This window comes from Eretmochelys imbricata, chromosome 5, assembly GCF_965152235.1.
Source record: "Eretmochelys imbricata isolate rEreImb1 chromosome 5, rEreImb1.hap1, whole genome shotgun sequence".
Classification (NCBI taxonomy): domain Eukaryota; kingdom Metazoa; phylum Chordata; order Testudines; family Cheloniidae; genus Eretmochelys; species Eretmochelys imbricata.
In genome coordinates this window covers 27,477,901-27,484,647 of record NC_135576.1, presented here as the reverse complement: position 1 = coordinate 27,484,647, position 6,747 = coordinate 27,477,901, and positions in this window count along the sequence as shown.

Sequence of the window (6,747 nt, the reverse complement as noted above, 5' to 3'; positions counted from 1 at the left end):
AGTTCATCTGCATACCTGAAGCTTACAGCACTGCAGTTGCTGATGTGAAAGCTCTCCCACTGCTGTAACACTTATTGAAGAGGCTACCTACAGCAGCGGGAGAGCTTTCACATCAGCGTAGGTGCTCCCCAAGAAGCGGTAGTTATGCCAATGGAGAAGCCCTCCCATTGACACAGCCCTGTCCACACCAGGAATTGGGTCCTAATTGTGTTGCTCAGGATTTTCCACATCCCTGAGCAACATAGTTATACTGACATAAGTTTGTAGTATTGACCAGGGCTCAGGGATGAGGAATTGTGCTCGTTCTGACACGTCTGGGACTCACTGATCATGGTGTTAATTGGACCTGATCAGTGAATTTTTCATGGGAAATTTTAAAATTTTCTTTATTCTTAGGAATTTTTATAAGAAACACTGTTTTGGGTAACAATTTTCAGGTTTTGGTTTAAAAAAAATCAGATTTTTGGCTTAAAAAAATGAAAAATTTCAACCAAAATGAAAATTTTCCATGGAAAATTAGTTTTTCTTGAGCTGAAAAGCCACTTTTTGTTGAAAACAACACTTTGATGAAAAAAATGTTGATCGACTCGAGTCAAAGTTCACTACTGCTGCCCGTCAGATCTGTTTTTCACATCTGGACAGTGGTAACTACAGACAAACAACATCCAAAATATATAGAGTCACCCAGTGGGGATATCATTACTTAGTATTTAAATCCCTAAGACACCACTGGGGATCAGGGCCCAGTTGTGCAGGGTTCTGTGCAAACACAGATAAGGAGACAGTTTGATCAACTACTTACCTGACTTTGGGTGACAAAAGGGCACTGGAATATCTTCAGCGGAAGCCAGTATTTCCTGTCCACGCTGCTACCAGATGGGAAGAGAGAGCAGGCTCCTGACCTCCCCCCAAAATGATCTTGAGGTTGGGAGTAAGAAGCAGTAGGCACCCCAGGCACCCCTCCTAAAGAGGGCTGATTGGAGAGTGGCAACCTGATACGCCCTTGATAATCGGGGAGGAAGAAGAGTGGGTACTCAGCCTCAGAGAGCATCTGATTGGTGCAGAGGTCACTGAGAACCTCAAAGGAAACAGCAGAGTCCTGGGGCTTATGGCAGGGAGGGGTGCAAGGCCTGGGTTAGGAGCAGGGAGTCCCAGAGAAGGGAGAAATAGGCTTATATGCACATTGTGTGGGCAACATTCCAGTTCCCTGGAGAGGCCAATAATGCTGGTCATTCAGAGAATTTATTATTCAGGCTTCACATTCCAGTTGTCCATGTGGCTCTGCCCCGGCATGTGTATAAAAAGCAGCTTATAAAATACACTGCAGTCCTTTAGGATGAAAGATTCTATATATTATCAGTTTAAAAATAAATCTGTAATGATGTCAACATAACAACAGATCTAATATGAGAGGATGTTCTGGTAACACAGCTGGACTGGGTTTATTCAGGGTTTCCATAGGTAGCTCTTTTAACTCATCTGCAAATGTGATGAAGGCTCTCCATCTTGTCAAGTTTCACATTTGGTGTAAGTGTTTTGTGGACAGAGCCTTTTTTTTGTGCTCTTGAACAACTCTATTCAGAGGAAAATTAATCAATCAGGCGGTAGCTTTAGGTTGACAAAACAAGCAATGGGAGGCTACTGGAGATGTCACAAAAGGTATACAAACCCCGCACCTGTAAGGAAGGGGTTAAGCAGCTGCTTTGGGCCCAAGCAACCCCACCCTGCCACACCTGAAAAGCATGCATGTGTAAGCAGGGGAATAGTCCCGCTTTTGTGGGGAACTTTCCTGGTTTCTGCACTACCCCGGTGAAGTGGGCTAGCAAAAGGATCTGAGTCCTCACTCCCACTTCCTTTACCCAGTGGCCTCCCTGCCCTTGAGGACTCCCCTTCCACTCTCCTGTATGGCAGAGTCCTCATAACCCCAATAAGGCTGGGCCCAGGATTCCTGGGGGGCTCGACCCCCAACCCTGCTGTGGTCACCTAGGACAGGGGCTAGGGTGTCCCCACTCCGGGGTACACTCTCTCTGCACTCGGCACTTCTCTGACCCACTGACCATTACATCCAAGTTAAAGCAAATGCAAGTTATTTAATCAACAATTAATTTTAAAAAGAATAAGGGAAAATGGGAAAGGTTAAAGGAAACACATCAACCCGCTCTGTGGCAGGGAACATCACAAACAGTGTCTCTGGAATGTCAGGGCAGTTCAGTCTATTCCTTGTAAGTCCCAGGCCTCTTTCTCAGGCCCTGGCTGGACACTTGCTCTGGTGGTGGCCACACGCTCTCAGGCTCTAAGTGGTAGGACCCTTTTTCCCAGTATCGCCCCCACCCTGTTGGGGTTACGATCCAAGCCTGGCCTGCAGAGCCTTTTGGCTGAGGTGTCTCCCTATGCTGGGCCCGCTGCCCAGGGTCCCCCTCGCTCTCCCCAGCTGTTCACCGCACCCAGCTCCAGACTGCTCCAGCCCCAGCTGCACCACTCTGTCTCAGCACTGCTGCTGCTGCTCTGCCTCCAGCTCCCTGGGCTGCTTCTTTGGCCCCTCTGGCTCTGGTTGCTGCAGCTCTGCTCCCAGGACAGGTCTGCTCTGCAGGCTGCTTCTGTGACTCTGCTCCCAGCACTGACCTGCTTTCTGGGCTGTTTTCCTGGCCCCTCTGGCTCTGGTTGCTGCAGCTCTGCTCCCAGGGCAAGTCTGCTCTCTCTGGGCTGTGCCTCTAGCTTTGGGGCTGCAGCTCTGCTCCCAGGACAGGGTCTGCTTTCTCTGGGCTGCTTTTCTGGTCCCTCTGGATCTGGCACAGCTCTGCCCCCCCAGCTCAGCTTGGGCCCCTGTTTTCTCCTCAGCTCGGCCCCACTCTGTCTGACCCAGGCAATTCCAGCTCACACGGAGGACGGGACCTCCCTGGCCTCCTGACTCCCTGATTAGCCTGCTCGCCCTGTCATTCATGCTGACCTAGAGCATTGGCCTCTCCCCATTGTTCCTGGGGGCTGTCAGTCTCAGGGTCCTGATTCCCCTTCGACCCTTCCCCCTTTTTAGTACTAGGAGCTAGCCAACCAAAACACCCCCACTGAATGTTAGTAGGGGGGCAACAGTCCCCTTACACATGGCTTGGAGGAGGAGCTCTTGCTGCCTGAGGCCTTGATTATAGCAATGTAGAGACTTGGGAGTCTCAGGCCTCCTGAGAATCCATTCTTTGATTTACAGTTATTTAATGTCTTTACCTGTTGGGAAAGAGGGGACTGATAGGAAGTGAGCCAATGAGGCAGCAGTATAGCACTTTGGGGTGCAGGGCCCCAGATTGGAACCCAGTGGAGAGGGTGGGCCTGAGTTCCCCTATCAGCCACTAGGGGGTGTCAAAGGCAGAAGCTGAGCCCTGATAGGAGGAGTCTAGGGGAGAAAAAGTCCTGAGGATTGAGGGATCAAGACTGTGAGACCTCAGCATGGGGAGAGACCTGGAGACCCTCGCCTAACCCAGAGGGCTACCTTGTTGCTGAACTCTTTCTATATACCTCGAAAGAAGTGGACATAAAACACGTGGGCTGGCTCATGGAAAGGACAGGCCACAGCTGGACCACAGCAGCTGTCCATAGGAGTGCCAGGAAAGAGGAGGACCTGACACCCCCGTCTGACCACTTGGTGGCGCGAGCCCCCACTAATAATTTTATGGAGCGTCAGAAATCAACGATTCCATCGCTATTCTGGGAAGCTGTACAAGGAGAAGCAATGCCATCCATCCAGAAACAAGTGGCGGGAGATTAGCCCTTTGCAATGGCAGCACAGCATGTGACAGGTTAGAGTAGTTTGAAGGGAGGAAAAGGAAGGAGGTTGGGTTTGGAGGGAAATGGGGACTTTCCTTACCAGAGCATAGAATGTAACAGGGAAATGCTTCCTGGGGTGGGTGCCAGAAGGAACAAGCAAGGCAATCATTCCATTTCAGTGTTTTTTGATCATGTTTCTGTCAACACTGCCAACAATCTGGCTACCTATATGTCTGATTAATGAAGGAACGAGTGCTGTGCTGTGGTGTGTTGAACTTGTTCAGACCAGTGGCTTACCGTACTGTCGTCTGCTGAGGGTTCTTTCTCCAAGGTTCAGAGTCAGTTATTGTCACTGGCCATGCTCACCAGCCAGTGTGGGGTGTGGAGTGTGACTTTAATCGATAAATATAAAGGGCTGATTTTCATTTATATCAGAATAGTTATACCCGTGTATCCCCTAGTGTGGATGCAGTTATACTGGTATAAAGCTGCACTGAACTGCTAGAACTTATTCTTTTTTGCATACAGGAATAAGCTATAGTGGCATAACTGTATTCACAACAGTATAGTTAAAGGGGTGCAACTTTTGTGTGCAGTCAAGGCCTAAGACCACTTTGGCTGTGTAACAGGGTCTTGGAGTAAATGAGAATTCTGACCAATAAATTGTGGCAAGGTAGTTAATCAAATAATGTTGATGGGTTAATCAGACAAAAATATTTAAACATAAAAAAAAATATCGTTACCCCTTTTTTATCCAAGTGGTTAGCCAATTTTGGGGATCTAGCAGGTTGCTTCCATTAGGATAAATTGATGGAGTCAGGTTATTTCTTGGGTGCAATCCTATTTATTTACAGAGAATGGACCTCAAATTCGGTTTCCCTGAACACAGCAGGAAAGAAACAGCAGGAGAGAATTTTTTTGCTTGTAATTCCAAGACACTTTCAGTCAAAACTTTACCCAAAAGTTCTCTCTTGGTTTTTTTCCTCAGGGTCATGCCACCACAGCTTCTCTAGCTATGTCTGGAGCTTTTTTCCTCCTTCTCTGTGTCCTTTTGTCTGTGCTACTGCTTCTCCAACAAATACAGGCACACACAGCTCCACCACTCAATGTCCCAGCCCCAGCATTTGCTATGTCAGTTTCCAGAGAAACCCCTTGGGCTACATGGTTCAGCTTCTACTCAAGCCTTGCTTTGTGCCTGTGTTTTGGGTGGTGGCTCTTATTGTTTCAACTCTGTGGTTCCATAAAAGAGCTTGTTTATTTCTTACGTTCTTCCTAACTGAAGAGCAGCTTTTTTGCCCACCAGCCTCAATGAGGTTTTGTCCAACCCCTCAGCATAACAGTATCACAGCAAAGACTAAAGTGCAAGGCAAGTTAAAAGCTGGCACAGCCAGGTACAGGATGAAGCACTGCAAATCAGGTGGGGATTCCAGATGCTAAATCTGAAAGTTCCAGCTGTGACTCAGAGATGCAGGAGGTTCCGATGGACTCCCCTGATGCCCAATATACAATACTTCACAATGCATATTTTTCCTCCCATTGTTGTACAAGACTAAAATTAGTGTAGAGGACAATCATGAAAAATTTGTGTGGGAACAGGAAGGTCGAACTGTTTGCCCCTAATCTTTTAATAACTTGTGAGTTATGTTGTCAATAAAATATTAGATGTAGTTGACTGTATATAAGCCCTGATTATGATGAGACCTGCAGGAGAGGAGCAGTTTAGAACTTCTGACCTGCCTCTTCTCACCCTGGTCTGAATGATGACAACCTCGGAGAGAAAGTCTAGAAAACCACAGACAGCTACAAAGAAGACAGAAAGTCAAAACAGGATGCAGAGAAGCTGAAAGAGGCAGAATTTCTGTGCCCTTGTTTGTCAAAGATTTATATGTAGAGTAGATGAGAGGATTTTACAGACGTCCACATGACCACGTCAGTGTAATATCCATAGGGCTCAGAGTAGATGAAAGCAAGGATGGTCTTGTGGCAAACATACAGGTCTGAGTCAAGAGATCATGGTTCTGTTATTAGCTCTGCCGCAGGCTCCCTGGTGATCCTGGGCAAGTCAATTAATCACCGTTTCCCCATCTGTGAAATGCAGATGTAATATTTTCCTGCCTCAGTACTGAAAGGATTAATTCATTACTGCTTGTGGACACTTAGAGATCCTCAGCTAGAAGATGCTACAGAAGTGCAAAGGATTATTATGATGTATGTCAAAATAGAAAAGTGCCACCTGGATGTATTTCCCTGTATATTAGAAAGCAAAATCCTGCCCTGTCTTGCATGGGTGTACTATGGGGTGAAGGCAGAGAGCTCTGGAAGCCTTCTCCCCTACCTGTTGTGCATGCAAGCAGGAGCAGGACAGACTATAAGTCTATTGCTCTCTTGAATACTCAGGAGGAAGGGATCCTACTAATGCACCTGCTGGCAGCCCACCATCTCAAGGATGGCACAGTCTGTAGAGGGGTCTTAGGCAGAGGCAGGGAGAGTGGAGAAGCACACACTGGTCCTTTTAGTGAGAAGAGCAAAGTGTGCTAGAGATGATGTTGCCCCCAAACTCTTTGAAACTTCACATCCTATACAGCCTCTTAAGCTTTCTGCCCTGCTCCAACAGAATGGGTCTTATATGTGGGCCCCTCCTCACCAGTGCATCTTGGGGGAATGGGAAAGGACTGTGCTTGCTGTGTTTAAGTAAAGATGAGCATGTCTGCATTTTAAAAACAGAATGTGTTTTAAACTCAAGTTCTCTGGTCTGCTTTTATACCCAGACATGTTTTGTATGTGGACTAAGAGCAAAAGGAAGAAGCTAGTTTGTTTGTGTAAATGTCTGGAATTGGTCTGGGTAATTTGATAGGAGTTTGGGGATTTTTAAATAAAGAGAACAGTGTGTTTCTGCTTTTGATTTTTCTGCCTCTGTATTTATCTGTAATTTGTGGAATCAAAGTTAAATTGTGTTTTGCAACTGACATTTTTTTATGGTGTAATCACTCAAGC